This window comes from Malurus melanocephalus, unplaced genomic scaffold (genome assembly GCF_030028575.1).
Source record: "Malurus melanocephalus ecotype Western Australia unplaced genomic scaffold, MMel_1.1 scaffold_196, whole genome shotgun sequence".
Classification (NCBI taxonomy): domain Eukaryota; kingdom Metazoa; phylum Chordata; class Aves; order Passeriformes; family Maluridae; genus Malurus; species Malurus melanocephalus.
Window position 1 is genome coordinate 378778 of NW_026623428.1, and position 14747 is coordinate 393524.

Consider the following 14747-nt stretch of genomic DNA (forward strand, 5'->3'; position numbering starts at 1 on the left):
TGGGTGCTACTTTTGGAGTTGAGAGTATGCATATGGTGCACACATTTCCAGCTAAGTGATGACTTCCATGAGACATACTACATGTGGGTGGGATGCTGGCAAGTAACAGATTTTAATGTACAATTCAAATAAGGGCATGAAAAATCCAAGTTCTGCAATAAAAGAAACATGTCGAAATTCAATGGGAGAAATTTAAAGTTATTTATTCTGAGCCTTCAAAAGAGCTGGGAATTTTGGTTGTGTCCTGAGGCTGCACAAAATGGCTACATGGAAAATCTGTCTCCAACCAAATCTGCCCAGGACTGCAGGCATCAGGCTGGTTTTGTGATGTCATCTAGAGTATTGTTTCACAGAAAATATGGAATTGATTTCATTTTGCTAAGTGAAGTGGAAACAAAGCGATTTCTCATGCTCCGATGTAATCACTTCAAAATTAGGGCTAATACATGTTTCTGCCCTCAACAGAAAACTCTGTACCTGCCAGTGCCTCCTGCAGCCTCAGAGGAGGTGTGCTGATATCACAGCTTGGGCAGCACCACAGTAGGATGGGGATGGTGTGGTCCTTTGAGCTGGAACAAAAACACCAACAACACCCTTTGCCCAAGGCAGCAGCACAATTAGGGATGGCTCTGATCATTAGTGCTGGAGAAGCAGTTACATTGTTTAGCAATTTAGCCAGCTCTGTACATGCTCAGCTCTGCACAGTACATAACTCGCATTTGTTTCCTTCCCCAAGGAAAGTATAGATTGACCACACCACGAAATGTACTGTGACTGGGACATTGTGTCCCAAAAATCTTGTARCTTGCTCTGGTCTTTGTTGGGTAGACACTGTTACTGAATTGTGTTACAGCTCTACATTAGTAAAATATTTTTACGTCTTTGAGAGTGCTGACAGTGTAGTACATAACAGATAACCACCAGATTCTTGAAAGTTTAGCATCAAGTTTTTACAGATCCAAGCGATTTACCAACAACAGTCTGAAAGGAAGTATTTATTATAAAGACAGTTCMTGGAGAAAGAAAAGTAGGGATCTGTTTACTACAAGAATGGGAAGAAGTTCTTGAAAACAGAGGGGGTGGGTGGTGACAGCACAAGGCATAGGAACGTAAGTGGGAGAAAGATGAAAAATTTGGGGGATGTGGTATCACCAAAGAGCGAGAGGTTATGTAAAACTAATGAGACATGCAGAGCCCTAAAACCACATGCTATTACCCAGGGATCAAATCCCACAAACATCCCATGCAATTTAAGAAAATCATTTTTTCTCATCACATCTAAGACATACAGTGTAGTAGGAAAATAGTGTCTCCTTTTTTTTTTTAAGCTTGGCACACCATCAAAGTCTCCCATGAAGTCAAAGAAAAGCACCTCCACCCTAAACTGAGGCTTCCACATGGGGAAAGTAAACATGTTCCCTTGACCGGCTATTTCCACCAAAGAAAGCAGAAACCAGGTGGGAGACACACAGAGCCACCAGCTCTTCCCATTCCACCCTAATTAAGCTGGAATTCAGCCAGGACTCTTCTCTTCCAGCAGTGCTATCCAAACCTGAGGTGATCCAGCCCAACCCCTACACAGAGATGACACTTTGGATGCCCAGCACCTCCTGAAGCTCTCCTTAGCCCCTGACTCAGAAGGGCTGTGTCTCAGTAGCCCACTGGGCTTTGGTGCTCCCCAGCCCACGGTGGAGGCTCCCCGGCCAACGGGGAATGGCTGCACACTTGAAAGACACGCTGCTTAAAAGGCTCTCTCATGTTTCAGCTGACCATGTGTTTTCTCTTAGTACCCTGTGAGTTCAAATACCTCTGTATAACAGAAGTCAGACTGAAAAGGCATTGTGCATAAAATAATTCTTATCCGCCTYGGTACGAGCCTTTGTGCTCTTTAAAAGTATATACAAGTAGGCTGGGTCCTATTCACACTGCTTGGTCCATAGATTGCATCTTGTTCAAATTCAGTGATAAAAAAAAAAGGGTTGTAAAGGTTTTCTTTTAAACCTGATCTGTAGCAGCACAGAAAAATTTAACAACATCCACATCATTCATAGGTAACTATCTTTTGAGAAAGACCAGATTTCTCTCCCTTCCCGTGAAACACTGCCAACTCCAATGCAGTTGCCAACAGCAGGATCAGGCTCAAGGGAATGACAGAGTTTGCAAAAGCATCCTACCAGGTCCTAAAGCCAATCCGAATCCACAGCTGTTACCAAAAAAAAAAAAATATATATATATATAGTGGTAGTTCTGAAGTATTTTTGTAGTATTAAAGGATGCAAGTGTACCAGTGGCAAGAAATCAGAAATATGCCAACAAGGTGTTTGGTGAACACACCCCAATTCAGTAAAAGTACTTTTTCTCTCTAATTTTTATTACTTATTTAATGGCACTGGTTTTACAGTTTATTCAATGCACTCTGCCAATAAATGAATAATCACTGAAGTAAAAGTTCCACACAGAGTGAGTGAGTCGTCACTGTAGCAAAGTAAGTTGGTATTGATTCAACCCAGAAACTGGGACTTCTTGTGGACAACARCTGAAGAAAGAATTTTGATTAAATTGAGAGGTTCCTATGTTACTGTGCTTTCTACGAAGTTAGTCATTGTCCACAAGAAAAAGCTTCTGCAGCACTCCTCAAAATCTGTGCATTTGTACTGCAAGCTCTGGCATTTTCTCACAGACATCACGTAGGACACTGTKGTGGACTCTGCGTATTTGATCTCATCATTTACTAACCACACTAAACCAGTTGCTCACTCACTGGCATGGGAACCAGGGAGCAGCYGGGAGGAGTCTCCAGAGATGCTTTTACGTACAAACACATGGAAAATTGTCATCTTCTGGTGGTGCTTTCCAGCCTTGCAGATCCAYAGTCAAGAATGAGCTGCAGACACACAGAGGCACACTTTCCCCAGCACCCGCAGAGCAGGGGGTGCAGCAGCTTTGCTTTCAAGACTCAGGAGCCTTTAGGAGCAGAGCCCCRCTGTGCAGCACTGTCCTTGCCCAGCAGCCACCACATCCTCCCCCTTGCAGCCTGGCATGCCTTTACCACTGCCAGGCACTGTCTTTTTCCTATTGAGAACACACCATAATGCAAACAGGATTGCTGACAGTGCCCACAGACTCTGGACCCATGCTTAGATTAATGTCAGCCATTAGGGATTTAGCCAGCCATCCATACAGGTGGGAAATAACTTCTCTCCTGCTTGTCTCCTGCTTCTCTCCTGCTTAGTAGCCAATGTCCAAGAGCCAGAGAGACCAAGGATGTGTTTTGAGGCAGCACAAATAATCCTCTCTTAGGCTACCAGGAGTCCTTTCCCCAAAGAGGGTCAGTAGGGCTGGGGGAGCTTCGCCACCTTCTGCACCGGGGGCTTTGTCTGCTGAGCCACCTGAACAAAGGTGCTGCCACCTGCAGCAGCTCACAGCTACCAAAGCCTTGGGGAGGGCAGCACTGGTGGGGTCCTATTCTCTACCTGCAGTYTAATTTCTGTTTCTCCTACTCAGCCTTTGTGAAGCACCTCACTGCTACAGTCATGTTCCTCTGAGTACTGACCCAATTCCCTGGATTGTACTGGGAGCTTCTCTTAACAGTCTGGGGAACCCAGTCTGCATGACCTGATGTTCCCCTATSGAGTTTTGGAAACCCTGAACGCTTGTAGAACCCACATTAAAATCCCATTGTCATGAAAATTTTTATCATTAAAGAAAATTCCAGTCTCATTAAAGCATTYATAATAATTGTTTCTATGTCAGAAGAGCGTTTTACAGAAGCATTTTTCATTTGATAAAAATCAACCCACCTACTTTGCTCAGTAAAATGTTCCCAARCAAAGGCAAGCCTAACTCAAGAACAGCAAAGACGACTAGAGCTTGTATTGCTTGTAWTTGAGCCAGAAACAATTAGTTATGAGAGGATTATTAATGTGTACCTTTAATACTCTGACTCAGCCTTCTGTGTGTTTCTTTCCCTTGTACTCCACTTTATACCATCCATCCTCTGCTCATACAGAAACCCRAGACTGGCAGCATTTAAGGAGCACGTTAGCTGGAAGAGTTAGAGGTATATTCCAGATCTCAGGTATTAAATTCCCTCAGCCTGCTGACCTCTTCCATTCCCAGGGAAAACGTGGCTGCATCACTGGGCAGGACTTTAAAATGATTAGGGACAGGGATCAGACACCGCTGCACCAGCGTTTAATTTCTTTCCTCAAAGAAAGAAAATCTACAAGACATGCTTCAGTTCTCACTCGCAGCTTTTCTGGAGCACAACGTGTTCTGTGTTGCTATGGGTTATGAACACGAGTTGGGGAAATTAAATAAGTACCTAATCCAAGCACTCAGTTAATTAATACTGTGCTGTTAACAGGGCTATAACCGCATGCGTTTCGTGAGAATTAACAAGATTTGTTTGCATTAGCATGCTCTTACATCTCCCAGGTGACAGCAGGGACCATGAAATGGGGGTTTATGCTCTGCTCTGGCCCCTGTCAGTGCCCAGAGGGGCTGGCAGGACTGGCACTGGGGCTCTGGTTGTCACCCATCACCTCCAGCACCCACTGGGGACGGACACAGCTCGCACCCGCTGCTGAGGACAACTGCACCTCACATGGGGGAATTGCTGATGGCTTGGCACAGACAGAGAGGAGATGGCCCTCTGGCCTCCTAATTAAATGGACTAGAACTGAACTTGCAACAAAAATAAACACACAAGAACACAAATCAGCAACACTTGCGTGACTTTGCGAAGACAAAAATCAAATTGYTTCAAGATGATCTTTACAATTACGTTAGCAAGTTCAATAGAGCATCGAAGTTGACAGCTGTGGCTTTGTGTGGTGAGGAGCAGCAGAAGGCGGTGACAGAGGCTCTCTGGGCTTCTCTGGGCTGAGCCCCTCTTCCCTCCTGTTCCTCAGCTGTTACTCACACGAGTGCCATGAAGATTTCCACCACACGGCTTTGGGAAGAGAGAGAGAAGTGGCAGCTCTGCGTTGTGCCTGGCACTGCTTAGGCAAGTCTTCTTCCACTTTTAGTTCACGATTCCCTCTTTGTCTCTCTTGAGTTGTTCCTCTCCCCAGCTTTGCAAACTCTTCCAAACCCAAGGTTTATAGCCTTGGTCACTCATTTGATGTGCACTACACAAGGATTGGCCAAATGACACCGGCCACGTTACRGGGCAGATTTCTGCAGATCTAAGATGAGCTCCACATATTCCTCCAGTTCGCTCATTTGCAAACATCTGTAGCAGAACACAGTGATCTTCCACTAAAAAAAAAACAAAAACCCACACAAATGGAGCCAGTTCCATTTGTTTTCCATATATGGGAAGAACTCTCTCTAAACAAATTTAATTCTTGACTCCAAGTGGAATTGAAGATGCTTTTCAGATAAGAAGTGGTAAAATAAAATCRCAAAAGATCACAGAAAATGATGTTGTTATTCCCTTCCTGCAGCATCCATCTAATTTTATGTTTCGCATTGGGGCAGTTTGGCCTTCTCTAAGACCAGAAAGGCAGCAGACAAACAGCAGTTGAGCGGTGGTTAGACTGCACTCATGTAACCCAGCAATCATAACTCAAGGGAGAAAATGATTTCCTGTCAGAAATATAGACTGAAACTGCCAAGAAAATCTCTCCAAAGCTACAAACTTATCACCATTCACCCATTAGATGAAGAGAAAAATCAAAATTGCACCACTTTGATGAAACACCACACAGAGAGAAAGAAAAGAAGACACAGCCATGAAGTCAGCTTGAGTTCTAGTAAATACTTTGCTCTGAAATCACATTTCAAAAAAAATCAGAAAAGTAGGTAAAAATACAGTTGCATTTACAGCCTGCCCACTGTGACATTTTTTTCCAGACAACTGGCAAGATTTGACATTAGCTACAAAGCCATGCCTTAACAATCTTGTGGATTCTCTCGTCTCTCCACCCTTGGTGCCAGAACATTCATGAGTGATGAGGGCTGGGGTTGGCTTTGGGACACGATGCACATGGTGAGAGCCCAGGGAGCACCAAACTGGGACTGAATCCCACCTGAGGACCCRACTGCACTCCAGCTTTCATCAGCTTTATACCAGGATTAAAATTTCATCAAAATGAAATAAGAAAAGAAAGTTTGAGAAGTGACATCCCCTGGGCTTTTTCAGAAGTAATTGCCCAAYGACAGCAAATTTCTCTGCCCAGGAGATGGTATTCTGCTCCTTTGGTACCAATAGTGGGAAAAGGGAAAAAAGCCTGCTCAGTGTGATTTCCTGATTAAGCTACTCATAACCTGCATCCTTTGGTCTGTTCTAGTCTATTTTATTCAATTGTGTTTTTCTTTYTGCAGCTTCATCTGCTGAGCCCAAAGGAGATCCAATTTACAACTGGATGACTGGTTCACGGCCACATTACCTCATGCAGCATCAAAGATTTTCAGATGTGAAACCCTTGTCCATTTTCTCACAYTGGTGTTCACAGCAGATAAAGCATCATTATTAATGCATTATCCAACATATTATTTCAACGTCCCAGAGAAAAACAGACTGGAAATTCAATTATCTATTGACACAAGTCACTTTGTTACTCCATGAAAACAAAACACAAAGCAGATTGATTTTTTTCATAGAGCTCCAGAACACAAAACTTATCACGAAATGAGAAACACAGTAAGAGCTGAATCTAACTATAAACTCTGACATATATCCACTTATAATGATTAATGACTATGAAAAAGAAAAGAGAGGCTGCATGCACAAATGCCAGCCTGAACTGACATTAAGACATATAGCTATTTTAAATATTTTCCCTTCTAATTACCTGTGTCTTTACTCCTGTAAAATATTYGCCATACAAAACCCAATTGGCTCTACTGCCTCTCTCAAAAGCAGCAGGCAGTCAAATAAGCTCTGAAAAGCCAATTCAAATGCCACAAAGTAAAAGAGCACTGCTGTTTCTCTCATAGAAAATCCAAATAAAGCTCATTTACTTCTCTCGGGAGTGTAAGACAAAGGTATTAACACCACAGCAGAGTTTTTCTTTAGCAATATWTGAGCAAAGAGAATGAATGCTCCAACCTGCTGTCACTACTACAGCTTCCATTCCCTTTACTGGTATTTCAGTGGCTCAAGGAAGGGGCTGTGGCCACATGAACTCAGCTGGCTGACCATTGCAAGGGTGATCTCCAAGAGACATGATAAAGACAGAGCTCAGGAGAACACTAGCAAATAGCATTCAGGATATGCCACTTTGTTCACTACTTTCCAAAACTCTTTTCTTGGGCAGAATGGCTCAATTTAAAATAGCTTTACAGCCATGGCCTTTCTCATCCTACATGACCAAGACTTACACAGGCCAAAGACACTGAACATGCAATTTCAGGGGCTGTGTAGGGTTTTTTTGAGGTGTGTGAGGCAGAGTTTGGGTCCCACCACGGGTCCCAGCAAGGTCACATCTAGGATAAGGCAGGTGCCTGTGACAGAAAACAAACCCCATCCCTTAATGGCACTGAGACAAAAAGTTTAATAGCGTGTTTGAGGGAATCAAGGTGTCCTCCTTGCTGTCCATTACCTTCCAGGGTGGAAATAGTCTCATTTGTCACTGGTTCCATGCCACGTAGCACATCTGGAATCAGGGTGTTGGCGGTGTTTGTGTTATGCTCTCAGCAGGAGACGATTTGCTGGTGGAGATCATGTCAGCACGGCTGGAGAYGAAAACATCCAAAATAGTGTCCATGACTGGCAACTTTTATTTTGCAACATATGTCAGACTCCTGCYTGTGACGTGGCACAACTAGCTATCRTATGATGTAAGGGCTGCAGYACATATTTTAGCACACAATGCAATTGTCTGCGAGAAGTTCATTCGACTCCCCACTGCGAGACACATTTCACGACAACCAAGCCCTGAAAAGTTCTCTCCCTCACTTAAAACTGAGCTGAAAGGGCTTCTCACGAGGCGGGACACCCTGGGCAGAAATTTCCAGAAGTRAACTGCGAATGGAAAACCTTTAAGCAAACACCAGCATTAACCAAACTGGATGCAGAATTAGCAGCTTGGGTTGGGCCCCCTCAGAGAAATGAAGCAATTCCCTTAGAAGGGCCTCTGTACGTTCAGAGCTCGCTCTCGAGGAGGATTAGCCATGTTGTCATCTTATGTGAACACCGSTCTGTGCTTGGGAAAATGAATAAAGGCCACACCAAAATGACTCCAGGGAAGGGTTCTCAGCAGCACTCATAGCCTCAGGGATCCTGTTATGACAGCAAGAGGAACCAGCAGCATGCAGGTTGGTTTCCCAAGGCTGCTCTGCTGCAGAGCAAAAACACAATCCAGGAAAGCGAAAYGCACCGAGGAAATGCTTCCATCAGGCCCCAGTGTGGTGATGCAGTTCCTCAAGAAAAGAAAGTCCTTCTTCATCCCTTCCAACATGGAGCTTAGGAAAAAATCACGTGTGATGTGAGTCATCTGCTCATTCAGACATGAATTCAGTTTATCCTTGCTGCAAGGATGATCTAACCCCTACCTTCTCCAGACTGTCTCAACAGGGGATCCAGGCACAGGGTAGAGAGGAGCACAGTGACAGAGGTGAAAAGAGGAAGGAAAAACATACACAAACACACAGAAAAGCGATAATTCTGGAGCTTTCCGCCAGGAAGCCCTGTGCCACTGCACAGCAACAAAAATAACCCAGGGGTTCCCTCTGTGCTCCGGCTCCCTGCAAGGAGTCACTTTAAAGCTTTTAGAACATTTGCAGAGTTTGAGAGAAATGTTTTTTGTTTAACTTCAGCTACTTCAGAAATGCCTGGGGCCTGAAGAAACATATTTTTGGATTGCTCCTAAAGAACAGCCTGAACTTTGAAGTTTGGGGAATTTTTTTCAGATCAAATGTTACGTTAATAAACACCAACATGACAAATCGGCCTGAGAACTGGGGGAAAAAATTAACAATCACTAAAAAACCTTCTTGGATTAATTAATTGTGGCATCTTGTTACTTAGTCTAATATGATGATGGGTCTGGCACTGCAAGTCCTGTAAGCCACACTGCACATGTGTTTTTGTGTCCTAACCAAGCACTTTTGATATTATTGCCTATTTTTCCCTACAATACGAAAGGCAGATCATCACCAGCGTCAGCCTGGGTAAGAATGAGATCATAACTAGYTTACTTATAGATGGTTTAAGAAATGCACCCAGAAATTCAAAGCAGCTGGAATCTAAATTGCTTTGTACACAGCTTATTTATAACAGAATTTTCATCAATGCAACTGAATTTACCTTGCACTTTCTTGTTGATTGAGGTGTCCCATGTGAYTTATTTTCCATCCAGGAATGGCTGGATAAGGAACCCTTGAGTCCCTGGGAAGTCATGGGTCAGTCAGCTGCAAGCCACACACAAAATATTRATTACAGCTACGTGGCCAGAGCCCTCTTAATGCTGCAAACAGGAACAGGATCATGCCACTATTGCCACATCCACATTTTTGTATTCTTGCCTCAATTTTCTTCACCCTATTTTCAGAAGGAAAACCATGATTCATTCCTAATAGGTGCCCTATTAAATAATTAAAAAGTGATAATGTAAAACAACTTCCCTCTGTAAACACTGGTGAACAACAGTTTGGTCACTGCTGTAGTTCCTTGCTATCCCAGGGAGCTATAGAGGGGGAACTGTTCAATGTACTTTCCTGAAGATTTTAGGGACAATTTCTCAAGAATCTGAGGACTGTAATGCTTCAGCAGTCCAGAAGAGCACCTACAAGAACTATGGAGCAAGTTTGCTTCTCCCAAGATAGTTTATTTATAAAAATAAAAATAATAAAAAAAAAAAAAATAATGCACCCTCTCAGATTCTAGTCTATTCTCATTAACGCAAGCCAGGTTAATTGTACCAGGATATTCCTGCCATGGGATGGAGCTGAGAGGGGAGAGCTGATCCATCCACTGATTTCCTCCCCATGGGCTCCCACATGCCCAGAATCACCTCCCTGGCAAACGTGGTGCCAGTGGAGAGGCAGCGCTGGACAGGGTGCTTTGATTAACACCACAACTCCTGACCCAGAACATCAGCGCCCTGGGGAGGATTCCAGCAAACATCTGGTCCCATTAAAGATTGCTGGTCGAGATCTGCACCCCGAGAGGGCCAGGGCTGAGGGATTGCATAGTTCCTCTCTGAGGCTGAAACAGCACACAGATCTGAATGTTAGTGGAGCAACCTTTAAGGAAATCGGCATCAGAATAAGGAATGAGGAATGCAAAGCCRTTCATTTAGTGGTTTCTCTAATGCTTCTCCATCTAATATTTGCAAATTTAATATTTACACATGCAATCCTTACAAAAATTATGTTACAAGGAACAGCTTCTGTACTTCTTATAATAAACAGCCAACCAAAAATACATGGTATGTATGGCAGGGGGTTACAGCTGGGATCCTATACTACTTCTTAGAGTCACTTATCTAAGATCTAGTATCTATAAAAAGCCTCTCTGTTTGCTATTTACACAGGTGTCCTGGAGCATTATATAATCATGTAGCAGATCAACATAGCCTCAGGATCTCAAAGTATAATAAAAGTACATTAGGATCGTGACATAGAAGGAAAGAGCTGGCTACCATTTGACACTGGYCTTTTATTCCTTCCAGAAGTTCACCTAGCCATGGATGGATGTCTTTAGTTCTTCATGAGAATAAGACAAAGAAAACATATCTTTTCCTAATCTTGCTTGCCTAGATTTTTAAAATGTACAGGCAGGCTGGCTCCTCACACAAATGTTTAAATTGTGCCATTCTTATTTTTGCTATGTGGTTCCACTAAACTTGGCAACAGATCTCCTACAGTAAGGTCCACAAGCCAGGGCYCTGGCAAGATCTCTACTTTCAAGAGTCAGACTTTAAAAAAGTAAAGCCATAGTAATGTAAAGTATTCAAAATATACACCACCRAGGAGGACAACAAGACATGAGAGATGACAGAGTCTACACAAGGCATAGATGTTTCCACATATTCTCTAACCACAGAGAGGATCAGAAAATATATTACAAATTAAAGCAGATTCTATGATACAAACACCCTCCAGGAAAGGCATCTATCATCCCTTAAAAAAAAAAAAAATATAGAAAAAAGAATGTGATGTATTATCCATAAAATCCTCCACAATGACTAATCTATCATTTCAGTCAGCCAGATCCTGAAGACAAGGTTTGAATCCTAACAAGGTAACAACAAAATCCACTAGAATGTAAGAACAAGGAACATACTCAGTTCCTATTACATCTGGCTTCATTAGAGCTCACTCTTTTAATTTTTAATTAAATTAAATTTTAATTTAAAAATTTAATTTTTAATCTGCTGTAATAAAGTCCTTACGTTTGAGCAAAGATCTTAGACCTTGACATGCTCATCTAGAAATATACATTGCATGCAAATGACACGGCAGAGGCAGCACAAGCACWTCGTCCTTACCATGAATGAATTATGCCCTCCATTCATGAAGCCCTCCTGTCCTTTCCAAAGCATCTGCTCTGCAGGATCAACACACACTGGCTCTTTACAAGAGACAACACCAGGAGGAATAAACTCCCACCTCACATTGCCCAGGCTTTGCACAGCTGCTGCTGACACCAAGACATTGCAGCCTCACCCATAATTTCAATCAGCTATTTAGATATCCATATATATTACAAGAGTGCACCAAAACCAAAATAAATTTAAAATCCATATATATATATATATAATGCAATGTAAATAATAATACTTTTACAAACATTTTAAAAAATCTTATCACCTCTTTGCAACTACGAGCATGTCATCATGCTTGCTGAGGATTGCCAGAGGTCACAAGGAACAAGCATTCCATATAATGCATATAACTACCAAGCAATTGCTCCCAGACTCCTGCCATTGGATTTTGCCTACTTGTGCATATATAAATCAACTGGCACTGTGGTTCAAAATGGCCATACTGTCCTTGACACTACCAACCATTTGCCTAGTTGACAGCTACAGCAGCACTAACTCATAAAAAGAAGTATTTGCTGCCTCTTGCACTCTTCATTTTCTTCTCAGTGTTTTTTGGGGCTGTTTCCTAAGTTATGGTTTTACTTCTAGTTCTTTAAGTCCTCAAACTTGATTTACTCACAGGCCCTTTACCCACAAATGTACTATGTAAGATGAAAATGCCAAGGGATTACTTTCATCCAGAAAGCATGAATGCAGAAACACACATATTCTCAGTTTTATATGAGTGGCAATCAATACCAGTGGAGACAAATAAAATCAATGAATTTGCACACCCTGGTCTTTTACTCATTTTCTTCAAGGATTTACTAGCTCACATCTCGCTGAGTAACAACTTGCTTTTTCATGCTGTGAACCCTTTTGTCCAAAGAAAAGCACAAAAATACACCTGAACACTATTTTACAGCATTAATGACCTCAACCTCCCTKCCCCAGGTAATGGCCAGTTCAAGTTTGCTCAGGGATTACCCTTTACCCCTCCAAGGCTGCTGATTTACAAAGCAAAGAGATGCTTGAGAAGCTCTAGCACTATTTGCCTACCAAGCATTAGCTCTTCTGAAATCAGCAATCATGGAAAGTAACTCACCGTCCATACCGAGAAAAGCTGTGCAAAGCTGCAATTTTCTGTGTGAAAAACAACGGGACAGACTACCAGGAGATGAGTTTGCTTCCCCAGGCAAAAGAAGAGGCTGMAAGCAGCAGCAGAAAGCAGCAGCCATTGCTTTTGACGAGCTGACAAGACTGACAAGCTGCAGTCTGCTGCACTCTGCTAACAAACACCCAGGAGATGCTGGAGGACACCCTGAGGGATGGGTGGTTTCTGGGATGGTCCTTGCCATGGAACCTGTATGACGAATGGCACAGAAATTATCGCCTTTTAGTGTGGGGACAGTATCTTCTGCTCAGGGGTGTTCAGAGATAACAACTTCCAAAAAGAAAAAAAAATTTTAAAAAAAGATGGATGGTTGGTATGGACTGCTTTATGAAAACAGAACGAAACCAAAAAGAACTGTGAGCCATGCTATGAACTCCACACTAGAGTTTGCATTTTTTAAATTCCTTGCAATGGATCTGGAATAAATCAGCAATGGGTCAAACCGGTTCAGAAAGTGTTTGAATAACTGCCCACCGAGTGGCCAGAGGTTCTCCGTCAGCAGAGTATTTTGACTGCTGCTGTTCAATTACCATTTGAGAAAGCAGGACTGCTGGGAAAGACAACACAAGGTAAACCAACACTGCCTACAAAAGCAATCAGTGCACCAAAATTCACAGTGCACAGCCCGTTCCTCAGAGACRTTCCCAAAAGCAGCTTCACCTCCTGCTGCTCCGAGCCAGCAGCGCTCAACCCAGCCAAAGGTGAGCGGCTGTCAACAAATCAGSAGAGCCCGAAATATCTCATTTTATCTCTGTAATAGAAACAGTAATTGACAAATCATTATTTTACATTTATAAAATATATGATGAGGAACATACCGCATGCATTCTAGACTTTCTGTCTGCACTGGAAATCAACTGGGAAATTAGGAGGTATGGCGTAGAAACATCACCACGAATATACCGTATTACTGCTTTTGCAGCTGCAGCCCCAGAATTTGTTTCACAATAATTCAGTTACCCATGTTTAAACAACCAGCCAGCAGAAGAAAGGCTGATATATTTCATATGCATTCTCTTTGAGCAGGGGGGCCTTCACGTCTGGTCGAAAAATGTCAGGCTCATATGACACCACCAGAGTCAGGAGAGATGCCTAACCATAACTAAAAGCAGAATTTGGCCAACACAATTGGAAAATACCAGCAGAGTATATACAAATGCACACACGCAATCTCACATAAGAGCAGAGCATGAGACAGATTGGATTTTTTAATCACACCTTTAAAGAAAACAACATTTCATGTACAAACCTCTCACTGTGCTCCTACGTGGATCCTTTATCCCGCTGCAACATAAACAGACATACCAGAGTCTGGAGTAGGGAAGAAAGGTTTTTTTCTCTTTTTTTTTTTTCTTTTTCCCCATTGAGGATTTTAAACAGTTTGAAAAGCAAAAGAACAGATCTGGCCTGCCTTCCAAACTTCAATAATAGATAAACAGTTTTAAGACTACCACAGTCAGCGAGTACATACATAAGCTTTACATTAATATACTTACCTACATTTTAAAGAGAGCTTCATTTTCCCTCTTCATTCTCAGTTTCCTCTAGCATGTAGTCCAGAAGAAAAAGCTAGATGTTTTTCCTGATTCACCAAAACTAYGCTTTTACAATGAATATCCTAATGATTTAGATACTATTCCTCAAAACTTACTGCCTTTCTGTCAGCTTCAATTCAATTTCTGTGAGTTTTGTGTCATCCTTCTAACATCATTCCATTGAACACATCCTTCAGAAAGGAAGGATTTWTAGCTTGCATCTTGCATATAGTGCTGCCTTTCTCAGCTTTCTTGTCTCTGGTGCACTCCTCGGTAACACCTGAGGGCTTTGGTACTTTGCAAAACCAGAGTCAATCTCAATATTGGCAAAGCCATACCCAAACACAAACATTTGAAGATATTGCTAAAAAAACAAGATTCTGAAAAAGTATTTTTAACAAAATTAAATAGATAAACTTTGGTGCAAATTAAAAACAACTCTCTTGTATCTGAGCCCATAATGACTATTTTGAATACACATTATTTACTGCTGGCAATAAAGAAGTTTTTTGGTAACTTTTCTGTTATTGGGAAGAGCTTGAATACAATCCAGTCCAAAAA